Source organism: Stegostoma tigrinum, unplaced genomic scaffold (assembly GCF_030684315.1).
Source record: "Stegostoma tigrinum isolate sSteTig4 unplaced genomic scaffold, sSteTig4.hap1 scaffold_440, whole genome shotgun sequence".
In the NCBI taxonomy this organism is placed as follows: Eukaryota; Metazoa; Chordata; class Chondrichthyes; order Orectolobiformes; family Stegostomatidae; genus Stegostoma; species Stegostoma tigrinum.
In genome coordinates this window covers 7502-26937 of record NW_026728368.1, presented here as the reverse complement: position 1 = coordinate 26937, position 19436 = coordinate 7502, and the positions used below count along the sequence as shown (strand labels likewise).

The 19436-nt window shown below is 42.9% G+C and overlaps 1 pseudogene; it reads left to right on the top strand.

The window, feature by feature from the left end:
• The first annotated feature begins 251 nt into the window (after positions 1-251).
• On the top strand, positions 252-11384 carry LOC132208508 (NACHT, LRR and PYD domains-containing protein 3-like; annotated as a pseudogene).
• Positions 11385-19436: the final 8052 nt, after the last annotated feature.

Sequence of the window (19436 nt, the reverse complement as noted above, 5' to 3'; positions counted from 1 at the left end):
TTCCTGTGTTCCTGTATGCAGCGTACCTCTCCCTTTCTCATTTACAGTCACACACTGCTGTGTGACCTCCCCAAAAGACAACAAAGAGATAAGAAAAAAATGCAAATAGCTTACCTGCTTACCGCACTTAGTCTTTATTATTAGATTGGAGGAGGTGGAAGGGCAGGAGACACTACACATGCAGTGTTTCGGGTATTAGTCACTTCCCAAATTTATTGGGTAAAAGATAACTGTTATCCAGCCAACCACTCATGCCCACTCTGGGACTCCTCCTCTACTGTACAGCTGAAGGCCGCAGTCACGCGAGGTAAGACTTTTAGGATGAAAGCTTACTTTCCCAGCTGCCTTCGCGCTCTCTCCCGGACTCCTGCTGCTAAACAACTGAGCTAATACTACACACAGCAATGTTGTGCACAAAAGAGAATGGGTAATAATAGTAAGGAGAACTCCACAGTATAAGTTCAGTGATAATGACTATCAGATCAGCAGCCGCCAGAACCACCAGGTAACGAGTAGTGCAACGGGAAACACTGCACTTGCCCCTGGAAAGGATAACAATTGCCAGCAAATTAACTGTGCAAGACAAATGAAAAAAGACATGGTGAATTATTGACAGAAATTTCCCTGCCTGTTCCCAAAAGCAACAATAAGATTTTATCGCCAAAAATCGATGCACAGTGTGAGTGGAAGTGATGGGGATTGAGTGAGTTTGAATTCTGGCTTTTGCAGCCACCTCTGATTGTCCTCCATTCCAGTCTGTCCAGAGATTATGGAGTTTGGACAGAGACTGAGCTCATGGTCCCCTCTGTCAGAACAGAAGGAAGTCTGTAATTTTACTTGGTTTCAGAGGTCAATGGGTGTAATAGATTCTTACAGTTCTGAGCTCCAACTCTGCCCAGAGCAGAACACCATTAGAAAACTCAATCACGAATCAGTCATAGGACTGACAATTGGAAAGTCAAAAAACCAAACTCTCTCCTTCTCCTTGGATCATGTCATCCCCTGCTCTTAGCATTGGACCAAATCTGATCGGAGCCACAACAGGACCAGGAAACAAATCATCAAAACCCGTGTCATATTTCGAACAAGACTAATCTATGTGTTTTATACAAGTGCAGCAATAACATAGAATGCAGGGATCCCTTAGTGACAATGTTAGGACAGCTGAGATATTTACACTATGAATCTATACATCTGTAATGTGGTAAATGTCTTGATGTGCAGGCATCAGGATGGTGATCTGTTAAGATTTGAATCTCCTGACTGAAGATTGTGAAGAGGAGAGAATTTCCAGAAGGAATAGAAGTTAAATAAAGCTTTACACATCAAAACAGGCCGAACATCCTTCAATTCCTTTGCTAAACAATAAACAAAGCTCTCATTTAACAGACCAACAGATACAGTATCCACTGCTGTGTGAGGGAGAAAGTTATAGAAGTGCGAGCTGACATCTCTCCTAAACGCTTTGGCTCTCTTTCTCAGATTATGATCCCTTGTTCTAGAATCCCCAACCTACGGAAATAGTTCATCTTTTTCTGTTAGTACCTTATCACACTTCACTCAAATCGTCCCTTAATTTCCAAAATTCTTGGGAAAACGCATCTTATTTAAAAAGAAAAACAGAAATTGCTCAGTGGGACTGGCAGCATCTGTGGGAGACAAAGTCGAGTTAATATTTCGCGTCCATTGACCCTTCTTCAGAACTGCCTCTCCTGATCTCTCCTCACACCTTCAAGCAGAAGAAACTAGAACAGATGATAATAATCCGGGAACGTCACCGTTCCACAGGTTATTGACCACTACTGGCCACCACTGGGAACTGCAACCAACCCACAGAAAGGCTCAGAGATCATGGGAACTGCAGATGCTGGAGAATCCAAGATAACAAAGTGTGGATGAAAGGTCTAGGCCCGAAACGTCAGCTTTTGTGCTCCTGAGATGCTGCTTGGCCTGCTGTGTTCATCCAGCTTCACACTTCATTACCACAGAAAGGCTCAGAGTGAATCAGGGTGAATGAAGCAGCTCATGTGCGCAAACAGATTCTGTCTGTACTCTCCACGCTCAGAGTGGGGAACTTTTACTTTGAGAAAGCAAACCGCTGATTCTGTATAATCGAGGAAAAAGTGTTTGGAGCTTTGTGGACATGCGCTGTCATTTTTAATGCTTTGTTGATTTCAAAATGCTGTGGCATATTAGCATGGTCTGCACTCATCCCACTGTCCTCCATTATCTTTTTCCTGGGTGAATGCAGAGACAAAGTACTCATTTATGATCTTGCCCACATCCTGTGCCTCCAAGCAAAAGTCCCTTCCTTTATTCTCTCTTGTTATCCTTTTGTTTTTAATGCGTATATAAAATGCTTTGGGATTCTCTTTAAACTTACTTGCCAAGGTCATTTCATACCCACTTCTTGGTTTCCCAATTCCCTGCGTAACTTCTTTCCTCTTTCTTAATATTCTTTGCTGTTCCTATCCAGTTTTATCTTCCACAACCTTACATGTCCTTCTTTATCCATTTGACTGAATTCATAACCTGCCTCATTATCCAAGGGACCCTAACCTTGCCAGACCTGTCCTTTCTCCTTACTGGAACATTCCAGATCTGAACTCTCATCAGCAGGTCTTTAAACAATTCCCACATGTTGAATGTAGACTTGCCGATAACAGGTCCTCCCAGTTAACACTCCCTAGCTCCTGTCTAATACTGATGTAATTTGCCATCTCTCGATTTAATAACTTGTCACAAGGTCCTGACTTCTCCTTGATATTAGCTATCTTAAATCTGAAGGAGTTGTGATCACTGTTTCCAAAATGCTGTCCCACTGTAACAAATTCAGCCTCTTGCTGTAAGAGAGTCCCAGTCAATATCGGGGAAGATCAAGTCAATGGTAAAACTCTGTTTTTCTTGCATCTTTCCATATTCTGCCTACATATCTGTCCCTCAATGTCTCGGTGGCTGTTGGAGGGCCTATCGTATAATGCTATCATAGTGACTACACCCATCTTATTTTTGAGATTTACCCACATTGCCTCAGTGGATGAGCCCTCCAGTATGACCTCCCTGAGAGCAGATGTAACATTCTCCCTGATTAGTGATACAACTCTCCTTCATTTTTACTTTCCTCTCTCTCTTGTCTAAAATAATGAAACCTTGGAACATTGAGCAGCCAGTCCCGTTTCTCTGTCTCTGAACCAGGTCTCTGTAACAGCCACAACATCATCGTCCCCTGTCCTGATCCAGGCTATAAGCTCATCTGCCTCACCTACAATACTCCATGCATGGAAATAAACACACTTCAGCTGATTAATACCATTGTGTTTATTTACCTGTTCCTGTGCCCTTTCTTTTCAAGTTATGGTCCTAACATCAACCTACTTTCAGTCCCTCCATTGACATGCCACTCTGATTCCCATGCCCCTGCCACTCCAGTTTAAATCATGCTGAGTCGCACCACTGAGGATGTTGGTTCTCCTTCAGTTTATATGCAACCCATCCCTCTTGTACAGGTCACCTCTGCCCCAGAATGGGTCCCAATTTCAAGGACCTGAAACCCTGCCCCCTGCACCAGCTCCTCAGCCAAGCATTCGTCTGTCCTATCTTTCTATTCCTTGCCTCACTAGCATGCAGCACTGGCAGTAACCCAGAGATTACTAGCCTCGAGGTCCGGCTTTTCTGCCTCTTTCCTAATTCCCTGTGTTATCTCTGCAGGACTTTATCACTCTTTCTGCCGATGTCATTGGTACCAACATGCACCACAACCTCTTGCTGCTCACCCTCCACCTTAAGAACTTGGTGCAACCGCGCAGAGGTGTCCTTGACCCAGTCAGGAGGGAGGCAGCACACCATTCTCAATGCAGCCACAGAAATACCTGTCTCTGTCCCAAACCAATGAGTCTCTGAGCACCATCGCTTGCTTGGATCTTGCCCAACCCTGCTCTACAGCAAAACCATTTGTGGTGTCACAAGCCTGGCTGCTGCTATAACACTTCCCTGAGAGGTTATTCCCCTAACAGCATCCAAAAGGGTGTACCTCTGAGACAGGGGAATAGCCACAAGAGACTCTGCACCACCTGCCTGCCTCTCCTGGCAGTCACCCATCTACCTGACTGAACGCATGGTGTAACCACTTCCCTACAACTAGTGTCTGTTACACTCTCTGACACCTGTAAGCTCTTTGGCGTGTTCAAGTGTAACTCCAACTTTAACATGGTCTGTGAGGAGCTTCAGTCAGTGACACTTCCAGCAGACATAGTTGTCAGGGCCATGAAACCATGAGACTTCTCACTGATCTACATCTGGCAGGAAGAGCGCACCATTGCCCAAACTGCAACATCTGCTTCACACCAAAGGGTTTGTTTCCGTGTGATAGGACTCTATAGCTGTAGTCCAGCTGTGGCCTAAACCTGCTCTTGCAATAAATACCTCAATGAGTATGGGTAAGTATCCCTTAAGCCTCTTTAACCTCCTTGTTCACCAGCTTTGTTGTTCTCAAGGATCTGTGGAAATGCATAGCAAGTTCGCCCTGACTCTGAATTTCATAGGCTCCTCATCTTCATGTCCTCCATTCACCTTGTTTGCCCTCCCAAATATATCAGCTCAAAATTCCCATGATTGCTGTAGCCCTGCCCCTTCTAAGGCTCTACGTCTTGCTATTTCCCACACAAACAAGTTCATGTCATCTGCCACCTTCACTGATCAAACCTCCATCCATATCCAGATCATTAATATACACTCCAACCACCATCCTTAGTCCTGTCTGTTGCAATGTGTTCACCCATTTGTTTCTGGACGACTGGCCTCCTTTCTTTTCCCAGTCTGCTGTACGTATTCAGTACCTGCTAAAGTTAACCACGCTGCCATGGGAAGCCCAGCTCAGTTTGAAGGAACTGTTGCCTTGGCGAATAGTCTGGGCTGAATTTTGTTTATTAACTCATTCATGGGAAGTTGATGTCACTGGTCAGACCAGTAATTATTGCCCAGAAGGGAGATAAGAGTCAACCACATTGTTGTGGGTCTGCAGTCATAGAATCCCTACAGAGTGGAAAGAAGTCATTCATTCCATTACATCTACCCCACCCTTCGACAGCATCCCACTCTATCCCCGTGACCCTGCATTTACCATGATTAACCCACCCACCCTGCAGACTACAAGGCAATCTAGCACAGCCATTCCACAAAACCTGCAGACCTTTGAGGTGTGGGAGGAAACCCGCACAGACGTGGGGAAAATGTAAAAACTCCACACAGAAAGGTGACCAAGGGCAGAATCGAACCTGGGTACCTGGTGCTGTGAGGCAGCAGTGCTAACTGCTCAGTCACCCTGATTCCCTAAAGAGGCAGATTTTTTGTTACCCTGACCAATAGTGCATGGTGACCAATAGACCCTTAAACCCAGATTTTTATTGAATTTGTGGACCACCATCTGACATGGTGATTTTTGACCCCAGATTCCCAGGATATTACACTTGTTTCTGGGTTAACAATGCAGCAATAGTACCACAAGGCCATTTAATGGTTTTTGGAGCACCAGATAGTCTCATGGGAGGCCCATGATACTGACTTTATCTTATAGCCACTGTATTTATGTGGTGAGTTTCTTGTCAAAGGTAACCCCCAGGATGTTGATAGTGGGGGTTCAGTAAATGTTGAGGGGCAGTAGTTTGTTGTGCGATTAGATGATTAGATCGAATCATTGCCTGATATTTGTGTGGTCTGAATGTTCCTTGCCAGTTCTGATGTAATTCCATTGCCTGTTGCTGATATTGATCCTTTAGTGTGTTATTGTTTGGGCATGTCCTTTTTTTTAATCTGAGACTTTGTCAGTAAGTTTTGCACTGGGATATTATTACTTTTGCTAGTTAATATCTCCTTGCCCTTTACCTATCCCATATTTTTCCATTAGATATTTTTTCTTTGCCAACTATGAGCTTCCAAGTAAGTGGTAGCCCCCTCCAATAAGCAGTTCCAACTGGAGTCATCTGACCTTCCCCATTTCATACTTGCTACCGAGCGCCAGGTGAGAGAACAGACCAGGGCAGGGCACCAAACCCCCCATTACCTCCTCCGGCATGGTACTTCTCTTTTTTACCCCAATCCCTCACCCCTCAGAGCCACCCCTTCCCTGACACTCAATCTCTCTATCTATCTTTTGTTCTGTCATTTTTTCTGTCTCACTTGCTCTCTCAACCTCATTCACTCTCTCTCACACCGTCACTTACTGTCTCACGCTGTCTCTCATTTTCTCTATTTACTCACTCTCCCTCTCACAACTTGCACTCTCGCTGTCTCTCATTTTCTCTATTTACTCACTCTCCCTCTCACAACTTGCACTCTGTTTGAAAAACATCCTATTCTATTTTCAATATGAGCCTCTGAGGATCATCAACACTATGCCATTCTACAGGAAAACAAAGTCACGGTATTTTACTGAGATTTGGTATGTGGCCCCATTTGCTTGATACAGTTTTAACCCCTTTATGCCATTCATGTGAATTCTGTTGCTTAATGCTATGACAGTCAGACACATTTTAGTGACTTGTCGAGTCCGGAAGAGGCTGAAGGGTGAGAGCAAAAGAGGCAATTGCACAGACGCACAGATGGATAGCAGAAGGAAGTCTGTGATTTTGCTCTTCACCATCTCTGGGAGCTTCATCCTCCTGTGGTTAATCTATGTTGTACGTTTCTTATATTATGTCATTCAAGGGATCCGTTCTGAGAATTACCCACCTTTTCTAGATCATTTCGGTGCAGTTGATTACATGCTGTGGAATCTAAGTTGTTGCACAAACACATTTATTTGTGCAGCAACATTGTCTAAGTTCACAGCAAAGATCAGTAATGCAGTGAAATACCTGGTTGCATAAATTCCTTGTGTTATGACAAAAGAAAACTCTTCAGTGAAGCTCGCATTTCAGAACATATTTACTTTGCTCACACCTGGAATATGACATCACTGGCTGAGTCAGATTTATTTTCCTTCTATTGCCCCTTGAGAAGGTGTCAGTAAGCTGTCTTCTTGAACTGCTGCAGTCCATGTGCTGAAGATGTACATTATTGTTAAGGAGGGAATTCCAAGATTTTGACCCATTGACACTGAAGGAACAGTGATACATTTCCAAGTCAGGATGGTGAGTGGATCAGAGGGGAACTTGAAGGAGCTGGTGTTTCCATGAATCTGCTATCCTTGTTCTTCTGGATGGAAGTGGTTGTGGGTTTGGGACGCACTGTCTGAGGATCTTTCGTGAATTTCTGCATATTGTAGATAGTACACACTGATCCCACTGAGCATCTGTGGTGGATGGAGTGGGTGCTTATGGATGTGGTGCCAATCAAGTGGGGCTGCTTTGTCCTGGATGGTATCAAGCTTCTTGAATATTTGTTGGAGCTGTACCCATCGAGGCAGGTGGGGTGTATTCCACCCATCTAGAAAAAGAGTCCTTATCACAGTTCAGGAAGAGAGCTGAGCTGGGAATGTTTGGATTCTCCATTGTTTGACAATCCAAAGGAATTGTCCAGAGAAATAGGAATTACCCAGGAAGAAATTCTATCAGCTGGGAACCCTCCATAAGTCTCCATCAAAATCAAATCCTTCGGAGGGTTTTGATAACATTATAGTTAATCTGAAAATGTTCTGTTATTAAATGCATGGTCTCACTTCTCAGTTCCAATTACACAGACCCCATACAACTGTCACAAATAGCCAACTATGAGCTGTTTTGATGTGGGAAACTGTGGCAGGCAATGACAAGATTTTATGAGAAACAAGTCACGAAACAATTGATAACAAATAGCTAAATTCCCTGTTTTTCAGCATCAAACTTCTCAATTGCAATGGGCTGCCATGCCAATGCAGTCTCACCAGAAATTTGCTGTCATGAAGAGCAGAGCCAAAATAAGGTAGCAAAGCTCCCCTGTGTTAAAATGATACAATGCCTCCCTCTGCTGGCCGCCCCAAGCCACTGGACATATGATGGTAGAGAGTGAAAACCCTCAAGGATTAAATCAAAGAGGGAGCAAGGAAGGACAGCATCTTTTAGCACAATCCAAATTGACAGCACCATCCATCCACACACACACACACACACACACACACACACACACTCACAAACCCAGTGTGGAGAGGTTTGCATTTGGACTGAGGATCCTCACTGTGGAAAATGCTCATGTGGAGAAATGCTGTGCTCACTCTGTAACGTGGAAATGATTTGTCTTTGAGCAGTATTCCTCACATTAAACGTATTAAACAGAAAGGTTGCACCGCAGTTGTATTCAGGCAGCTCCAAGGAAACCATTCCATGAGGTGAATTTTATTGCACTTTCTGCAGCTTACAACGTTTTCTGATGCACTCTCACAAATTTTAAGCGAGAAATTAATCAACGGTCGAGGGGGCTGAGACCAGCACTGGGCATGTTCACTTCCTTCTCCTCATATCCCAGGGACAACATCGCAATGGATGGTGCAAAATGGATCTGTGTCTCCAAAGGCATCCTTTAAAGAATGAAACAAATGTACAATGTGAGAGATTTAGAGGCTTTGATGTCTTGCCCAAAGCAAATCTGCTGCTTGTGCAGTGGCCCAGGGAGGCCTCTTCAAACTTATATCGCTTTAAGCCTTTGATCCACCACATTTTAATTAATTCATTCAAACTTCCTTCAGTACAAAGTCACTCCCATTGCAGGCAGAGACTGTCTTATGAAATGTCATATTTAAAAGTTACTTCTTTAATTCATAAACAACATTGAAGAGCACTTTTTTTGCCTGTTCCATTTTACAACGTCCAACAGGAATACAAGGAAACACTTCAGGAACAAACTGAAATACTGAGCATGAACACTATCCAATTTAAAACAAATTTAACGTTTTTCAATTGCTTGATTGATACACTGAGCTAACGATTATTGCAGGAGGTGCACAAACACGCATGCACAAACACACACAGACATAGAGGCACACATTAACACGACCATGAACATTATGATTTTAAACATAAGAGGGGCAGACAGAGAGAGAGAGAGGAGTTTGACCCCAGTTCAATACTTCACCACCAAAACAATTAAGATCCTGTTGCATAGAGCGACAGACACAAAGAATCACTCAGATATAGATACAGACTATTACCTCGATACAACCAGACACGGACACACTGAGATTGACAATAAAGATGTACACAGATACACAAAACCAAAAAAACTCACAATAATATATATATGCTAATATAGACGACCTCATACATATACTTACAGACATACATAGAATGTTACTCACAGATACAAAGACAGAAACATATAGATACAGAGGACGAAACACTCATAGACAGAGAAATACACAAATGTATGCAGACACTGAAACACATACCCACACATACAGACACCTTTACACATACACACAGAGAGTCACACACATTTGGAGACACACACGTATCATAAACACACAGAGACATACACATACAGACACACATATTGCTGAGGACAGCAAAAGTATTCGAATAATATGAAAAAACAAAACATCTCTTATCGAAAATGAAATAGAATTATTTGAATTGATGTAGTACTGAGGCTGAATTACACACTGATCATTTTGTATCATCACTGAATGAAATTTATACCAAATTCCTCAACCAAATTTCGCATTCACTGTTTGTTAATGTCCCACAATCATCTGCTTTGAGAAGATGAGTTCATTCTTCCTGGAATGTCACTGGATTAAAATGTCATATTTAAAAGTTACTTCTGTAATTCATAAACAGTTTCGAAGAGCAGTTTATTTTTTGCCTGTTCCAGTTTAAGATGCCCAACAGGAATTCAAGGAAATACTCCAGGAACAAACTTAAATACTGAGCGTGAACACTATCCTATTTATGACAAATTTAACGTTTTTCAATTGCTTGATTTATACACTGAGCTAATGGTTGTTGCTATTGTTTGAGATCAGAAAATAGTAAAACATGAACTGCTGGTAAGAGGCAGAGACCATGAAGACTGGATACAGAAACATCTCTGAAGACAAGTTTAAAAAGTCTGAATTGAGCAGTTGTTTCAAAGAAATGTTTCCCAGCTTGGGAGACTGCTCTGAAACTGAAATATTTCTTTGGGCAGTCGAATTCTAGAATTTCAGCATCAGCAAACAGGATCCCAGAGATTGGAAAAACAGCAATGGTACAAATGCTGGTCCATCATTGGGCTAATAGGTAAATATACCCACAATTTCAATTTGTTTTCCAAACACTGAGATTTAAATGTTATCAACTGCAGAATAAACCTGAAGAACCTGGTACAGGAGCACTGTCCTTACCTTGGGAATGCTCTGGGAGAGCTCTGAAAGAACCCAGAGAGTTTACTGTTTATATTTGATGGTTTGGACAAATTTAAGGACAGTAACAGTTGTGAACATAATCAAACAAATATAGAATCACAGTTTACGTGCACTGATCCTGAATCCTCGTGTGAAGTGTCAGACATTATGTACAGTTTAATCCAGCACAAGCTGCTCCCAGGATGTTCAGGGCGAGTGGCCAGCCGTCTCACTGCATTCCATTTGTTGAAAAAGGCTGAGATCAGTGTCTCAGCTGAACCCCTGAGATTTCTTGGTGATGAACAGAAGGAATATTTCCACAGATTTTTTGAGGATCAGACAGTGGCAGCAGCTGTTTTCAAACACATGGAGGAGAACGAGATCCTGTACACCATGTGCCATAACCCTTCATAACTGCTGGGTCCTCAGTCTGTCACTGGGTCCCTTTTTCATAGGAAGAGACAGGAAACAGCAGCAAGTTCCCAAGACCATCATCCAGCTATATTCCTACTATATTTATAACATTCTGGAAAATCATGGCCAAGAGACTGAAGACCCCTGTGAAGCGTTACTGAAGCTTGGTGAGATGGCCTTCACAGGAGTCTCTGAGAAGAAGCTTGTGTTTGGATTTGAAGATCTGATCCAGTACAACCTGCAAACCTTCCAGTCCCTGTCTGGGTTCATGATGGAACTTTTGGAGAGCGATGATTTCGTCTGCAATGTGGTTTACACATTCTCACATCTCACCAGCCTAGAGTTGGTAGCTTCATTCGCACAATTCCTGATTCCAGATCCTGAATACACCCAGAAATGCTTCAGTCAAGCCAATAGTGAGGCAGGTGATATTTCTTTGTTTCATGACTGGTCTCTTCTCTCCACAGTCATCTCAACCTCTGCAGCAGTTTCTGGGTCTGTTATCACATAAAACAACTTGCAAGTGATCGACTGGGTGAAGGAGAATTTTGTAGCACATGTTGGAAACACAGACAGTAAAATTGGGAAAAGGAACCCCCTAAATGCATTGTGTTACCTATTTAAATCTCAGAACTCCCCACTGGCCTATTACACAGTCTGTTCAATAAAAACACTTTGATTTGAGATTCAAACTCACATAATACTCTGCGATTGAGTCCCATTGATTGTGCAGTTATGTCAGGAGGATGAACGTAGAGCACACATATCCTTTTCACTTGATAAAAACCGAAATAACTGCAGATGCTGTAAATCAGGAACAAAACCAGAAGTTGCTGGACAAGCTCAGCAGCTCTGGCAGCATCTGTGAAGGATAAATCAGAGTTAACGAGTCTTTCTGGTCACTGGACCTGAAACGTTAACTCTGTTTTTTTTTTCTTCACAGATGCTGCCAGAGCTGCTGACCTTTTCCAGCAATTTCTGTTTTTGTTCCTTTTAATTGAGTTGTCTGTCAGCGGGAGAATGGAGTGCAATATATGGGACCAAACCTAAAAGGTGACATTGCACAGAGTTCCAGACTTACTAAACTATAGAGGGACCAGAGAAGGAGAGAAAAGTGAAAACAATAATTACCACGAGATAGAAAAAAAATGGGAAACTCATGCACCTGATGGGATGCCTCTTAGAATATCAAAGGAAGTAACTACAGAGACGGCAAATGCACTAACACTAATCTTCCAAAAATTCTAAGATGCTGGAAAACTCTGAGAGGATTGGAAAACAACCAAAATGACACTTTTCTTAAAGAAAAGGGAAGAAGTCAAACAATAGGCCAGTTAAATGGGTTAAAAAGGGATCTGATGGAGATGACACAAAGACTCTGCAGAGGGATATGGACTGATTAAGCCAGCCGGCAAAAACTTGGCAGATCGAATGAAATTTGGGGAAAGTGCAGTATACAGTTTGGCGGAAGAATAGAACAACTGAATACTATTTACATAGAAAACGGCTGCAGCAAGCAGAAAAACAGAGGCTGTTGGGAGTCCATGTGTAAAAAATCCTAAAGAAAGCTAACACACAGATTCAGCAGGTAGTAAGGATGGCAAATGGAATGTGTGGTTTTATATCAAAGGTGATGAAATATAAAACTAGGTAGGTTTCGCTAAAATTCTCCAAGGCACGAGTAAGACCATAGTTGGAATACTGTGAATAGTTTTGGACGCCATAGCTAAGAAAAGATTGACTGGCATTGGAGGCAGTCCAGAGAAGGTTCACTTCGCTGATACTAGTATGTGTGCAGGGCCTGTTTTCTAAGGATAGTTTGAGTATAATCGAACTGGATTTGGTGGAACATAAAAGAAGAAAGGCAATCTGATTGAAACATACAAAATTCATAGAGGGCTTGACAGGGTAGATATGGAGGGTTGTTTCCACTTCATTCCTACAGTGTGGAAACATGTGCTTGAACCCAACAAATCCACATCAATGCTCACATATCGGAGAGTCTAGGACCAAAATTGGAGAAGTGTTGGGTATCCTAAAAGACATTAAGGTGGACAAGTCCCAGGTCTGGATGGGATCCATCCCAGGTTAGTGAGGGAAGTGAGAGAGGAAATAGCCGGGGCCCTAACAGATATCTTTGCAGTGTCCTTAGACAAGGGTGAGGTCCCGGAGGACTGGAGACTTGCTAAAGTTGTCCCCTTGTTTAAGAAGGGTAGCAAGGATAATCCAGGTAATTATCGACCAGTGAGCCTGATGTCAATGGTAGGGAAGCTACTGGAGGAGGAGATACTGAGGGATAGGATCTATTCCCATTTGGAAGAAAATGGGCTTATCAGTGATAGGCAACATGGTTTTGTGCAGGGAAGGTCACATCTTACCAACTTAATAGAATTCTTTGAGAATGTGACAAAGTTGATTGATGAGGGAAAGGCTGTAGATGTCATATACATGGACTTTAGTAAAGCGTTTGATAAGGTTCCCCATGGCAGGCTGATAGAGGAAGTGAAGTCACATGGGGTCCAGGGTGTGCTAGCTAGATGGATAAAAGAAAACTGGCTAGGCAACAGGCGACAGAGATTAGTCGTAGAAGTGAGTTTCTCAAATTGGAGACCTGTAACCAGTGGTGTTCCACAGGGATCTGTGCTGGGACCACTGTTGTTTGTGATATATGTAAATGATTTGGAGGAAGGTGTAGGTGGTCTGATCAGCAAGTTTGCAGATGACACTAAGATTGATGGAGTAGCTGATAGTGAAGGGGACTATCAGAGATTACAGCAGAATATAGATAGACTGGAGAGTTGGGCAGATAAATGGCAGATGGAGTTCAACCCGGGCAAATGTGAGGTGATGCATTTTGGAAGATCTAATTCAAGGGCGAACTATACAGTAAATGGTAAAGTCCAAGGGAAAATTGATGAACAGAGAGATCTGGGTGTTCAGATCCATTGTTCCCTGAAGGTGACAACGCAGGTCAATAGAGTGGTCAAGAAGGCATATGGCATGCTTTCCTTCATTGGACGGGATATTGAGTTGGCAGGTCATGTTGCAGTTGTATGGGACTTTGGTTTGGCCACATTTGGAGTACTATGTACAGTTCTGGTTGCCACATTACCAAAAGGATGTGGATGCTTTGGAGAGGCAGAGGAGGTTCACCAGGATGTTGACTGGTATGGAGGGTGCTAGCTATGAACAGATGTTGAATAGATTGGGATTATTTTTATTAGAAAGACGGAGATTGATGGGGGACCTAATTGAGGTCTGCAAAATCATGAGGGGTATAGACAGGGTGGATAGCAAGAAGCTTTTTCCCAGAGTGGGGGACTCAATTACTAAGGATCATGAGTTCAAAGTGAGAGGAGGAATGTTTAAGGGAGATATGCGTGGAAAATTCTTTACACAGAGGGTGGTGGGTGCTAAGAATGCGTTGCCAGTGGAGGTGGTTGACGCAGACACGTTAGCGTCTTTTAAGATATATTTGGACAGGTACATGGATGGGCAGGGAGCAAATGGACACAGACCCTTAGAAAATGGATGGCAGGTGAGACAGAGGATCTCGATCGGCGCACACTTGGAGGGCCGAAGGGCCTGTTCCTGTGCTGTAATTTTCTTTGTTCAAAATGCATATTCTCAGACTGTGGGGTCATACATTTAAGACAGAGATGAGGAGGAATTTCTTATCTTAAAGGGTACTGATCCTGTGGAATTCTTTATGTCAGAGGGCAGTCAGGTCACTAAGTTTATTCAAGACTGAGGTGGGCAATTTTTAATCGGTACAGGAACAAAAGGTGACAGGAAAATGTATGGTAATGGAGTTAAGGATTATCAGATCAACCATGGTCTCATTGAATGGCAGAGTAGTCTTGATGGACTGAATGGCCTACTTGTGCTTATGGTTTAAACATATGTCTGTGCAGTGAAACGTGTTCACCCGGAGGGTGCAGCTCTGACCTTTCTGGTCTGCTCAAGGTCTCCTCTTGAAGATCCAGTTCCCTCTTTGTCAGTTTGCCGTCGCCTCATCCTCGTGGGGGCGGCCATGTTGGGGCGACGTCAGAGTTATTTTAAATTTATATATAAAACACTGAATCGCCGAAACAAAGAAGGAGAACCTCCGGATCGATAGGTGGATGGAGAATCTGAGCGCCTTGAAAGCGGAAGTTTAAAATGGAAGAAGAAGATCTGGGTCTTCCAAAAATATGCATGTGTCGTGTCTCATTTCCCAGAGGACACCGCGGCCTGTGTTATTAAAGAGGCCTTTCACAGCCGCGGGGTGTTACGGGCGCAGCGGCCATCCTGCCCCAACCAGTGCCCAGTGTCTGAAATCACAGAATAGAAATGGACACAGACTTTTAGATCATAGGTTTCGACTTTCAAAAACATAGGCCATCCGGCAAAATCATGTCGAGGTGAATTGCATGTTCTGCTTTACCATCCATAGATTATTCTGCCAATCGTAGGAATTAACTCATTAACACATTTTCTTAAAGGTATTCAGACTTAGTGCACAATGATTCGCTGCACACACAGTCAGACCATCACCTTCAGCAAACTCTCTCCTCTGGGTTTTCGCTATATCTCGTCCACATAAACACGCATACAGTCCTGTCTACTGTCTGCCACCATAATCACACACATGCACAGTCTCACCTTCGACTAGGCGTTGTTCTCATTGCACAAGTGCACGATTTTAGACTTCATCTCCCTCAGCGGGCCGCTCTTGTAATGTCAAACACAGAGACTGGCCAACTCCAACTCACTCTACTGGACACAATATCACACAAAGACAGATCAACCTTACTGCCTAACATTTCAGAAATCACCGAGGAGACAATCTCTGTAGCCTTCCTGAACGCCACGTCCTCTCCATTAAGACAACAACCTCCAGGCCCATGACCCTCAATATCAGTGGGCCTATCATCAGCACCACTCCCTTCCTATTACAGTAATCATTTCCTGGATCACAATCCTTTATATCTCTGTCACCTTCCCAAGCCCCCAGATGTCTACTAGCTTTAATAACATCCTCCAGCTGGTATAGTCCTTGCAATATCTGAAAACTTCTCCAGACAATACAACTATTGCTATCTTTGTGATGTTCCACAAACTTGACAGCCTCCCAGTCTCTGCGATAATTCTGATCTCACGTACATTGCTGATGTCGCTATAGTCCACCATTAATATTGCTGCATCTCGATGTTTGGTTTTCAATGATGCTGTCTCTATTTCTGGGCCAACCAATGTGTGCTCAATGTCAGTTCGATTATTGCATTACGTTTCTTCAAAACACTTTCCTTCCTTTTAAAAAGTCCATACATCCTTATTCTTATTTCTCTTCATATATTGGTAATTACAATGTAAGTTTTTTTTAATCATATTATGCAATAAAATTGATTTTGACACTTTCCTGGTTATTTACCCTCATCCCTGTTCCATCCAGAACATTACTCCAAACTGAAGTGAGAAACTGCAAGGGCTGTTACATGACAGAGTGCATGTCAAAGGGGGAATGCAATAGATATTTGTGAATGTGGTGCCGATCAAGTGGGCTGCTTTGTTCTGGATCATGCCAAGCTTCTTGAGTATTTCTGGAGCTGCACTTGCCCAAGCAAGTGGAGAGAATTCCATTACATTCCTGACTTCTGCTTTGGTGGACAGGCTGTGGGGAGTCAGGAGGTGAGTTACTCAATGCACGGTTCCCAGCCTCTGACCTGTTTTGGAGCTGCATTACTTATAAGGCTGCATCTGTTAAGTTTCCGGTTAATGATACCCCCGCAGATGTTGATTGTGGGGAAGTCAGTGATGATAAAGCCATTGAACGTCAAAAACGGTGGTTAGATTCTCTCTCATTATTGCCTGCCATTTGTGTAGCATGAACACTACTTACTACTTGTCAGCTGAATACTGGATAACAAAGTGTGGAGCTGGATGAACACGGCAGGCCAAGCAGCATCTCAGGGGCACAAAAGCTGACGTTTTGGGTCTCTGATGAAGGGTTGAGGCCCGAAACCTCAGCGTTTGTGCTCCTGAGATGCTGCTTGGCCTGCCGTGTTCATCCAGCTCCACACTTGGTTATCTTGCATTCTCAGCATCTGTAGTTCCCATTATCTCTGAGCTGAATATTGGATATTGTTCAACTCTTGTAACATTTGGACAAGCATTGCTTCAGTATCTGAAGGTTCTGAACAGTTCACATTCATCAGTGAACATTCCCACTTCTGACCCTATGATTGAGGGAAAGTTATTGATTAAGCAGCTGGACAGAGTCAAACAGCTGTACAGAAATAGACCCTTCAGTCCAACTCGTCCATGCTGGCCAGATAACCTAAACTAATCTAATGCCATTTGCCAGAATTTGGCTCATATTATTCTAAACTCTTCCTAATCATATACCCATCCAGGTGCATTTTGAGTGGCATAATTGTACCATGCTTCACCACTTACTCTGGTAGCTCATTCCTTGCGCACACAATCCTCTGTGTGAAAATCTTGGCACTTAAGTCCTTTTTAAATCTTCCCTCTCTCACCTTAAAGCTTTCCCCTCTAGTTTTTAACTCCCCACCCTGAGGAAAAGAACTTGTCTATTTACCCTACCCATGCCGCTCATGATTTTCATAAACCTGTATAAGGTCACTCCTCAGTCTCCGATGATCCAGGAAAAATAGCCCCAGCATACCCAGCCGCTCCCTATATCTAGAACCCATTAAACCCGTCAAAATCCTTGTAAACATTTTCTGAATGCCTTCAAGTTTCACAACATCCTTCCGATAGCAGGAAGACCTGAATTGAATGCAGTAACCCAACAGGGGCTGAAACAATGCCCCATAAAACCACATGATCTGCCAACTTCTATATGCACTGACCAATTAGGCAATCATGCCAAATGGCTTCTTCACTATCCTATCTACCTGTGACTCCACTTTGAAGGAACTTTGAACCTACACTCTAAGGTCACCTTGTTCAGCAACAGTCCCCAGGACCTTACCACAAAATGTATAAGTTCTGCCCTGATTTGCCTTTCCAAAATGCAGCACCTCACATTTATCTAAATTAAATTCCATCTGCCATTCCTTGGCCCACCAGCCCAATTGATTAAGGTCCCATTGTACTCTGTAGTAACCTTCTTCGCTGTCCACCACAGCTCCAATTTTGTTGTCATCTGCAAACTACCAATACCTCATACCTTCATATCCAAATCATTTCTATAAATGACAAAAAGCAGTGGATCCAGCACCAATCCTTGTGGCTCACCACTGGTCACAAGTCTCCAGCCTGATATGCCACCTTCCACCACCACCCTCTGTCGTCTACCTTTGAGCCACTTTTTGTATCCAAATCACTAATTCTGCCTCTAATCCATGTGAGTTAACCTTGCTAACCAGTCTATCATGAGGAACCTTATTGAACACCAGAGTGAAGTCCTTATAAATCACATCCACTGCTCTGCTTTCACCAATCCTCTGTGTTCCTGCTTCAAAGAGCTCAGTCAAGCTAGCGAAACACAATTTGCCACATAGAAAGCCATGTTGACTGTTCCCAGTCAGTCCTAACCTTTCCAAAATACACGTATTTTCAATACATGTAAATCCTATCCATCAGGATTCCCTCCAAAAACTCGCTCACTGGTATATAGTTCCCTGCATTTTCCTTACTACATTTCTTAAATAGTTGCTCTGCATTAGCCAATCTCCAGTCTTCGGGTTCCTCAGTAAGGGGCCCAGCAATCACTTCCCTTGCTTCCCACAGAGTTTTAAGTTACTCCTGATCAGACCCCAGGGATTTATCGACCTTTATACGCTTTTTGACGTCCAGCACCTCCTCCTCTCTAACATGGATATTTTACTTGTTGCTATTTATGTTTCCAAGTTCTCCAGGTTCCATATTCTTCTCCACAGTAAACACAAGTGTAAAATACTTATTTAGTATCTCCCTCATCTCCGACATTTCCACACATGTTTGGGTGTCAGATATTACTCTGAGGAGTTGCTGCAGAATGTCCTGGAGCTGAGATGATTGGCCGTCAATCATCACCATCATCTTTCTATCCGTCAGATAGACTCCAACCATCTGAGAGTTCTTTCTGATTCCAATTTTGCTCAGGATCTGTTGGCTGACAGCAGTGCACAAAGTCCAAAAGTGATTTCCAGCCAACTTAGATCAGTCTGTTTAGTGAACCTTAAAGTGTTCCATAATTTAGGACAATTGAAGCTTTGTGGATAAAATACATTCAAAGTGACACGGTTGAGATAGATCAGAGAGCATCATACAAAGAATATACCAAGTGTCTTGTTACAAACACTCAGCTGCAGCTGTTTACACAGCAACAGCTGGATAAGGACACCCATGAGTACGCTGATAGAAAAATTCCATACCTACCTGTATTAAAATCTGAGATCCATCGCAAATAGAAATAAAACCCTATTTACTCTTGTTAAGATTTCCATGTAATCATAGTTATAGATTTTCGATGTCACACATATAACCTCTTAAAAATCACAATAAGCATTAAAGAGGATATCCTATTGTCAAGATAGTATGGAAACACACACACACTGCTTGCAGGGACAATTGAACAATTGGTGCAGAAGTCAACAGTATTGGAATGTGATTGCATACAGCATGCATCGTGAATGGCCCAAGGACAGAGAGAAAGATGTCTAGAAAATGTCATGAGATCGTGCAAGCCTGTCCAGAAGAGTTGTCAGTAAAGCTGTTCATCATTGCCCATACAGACACA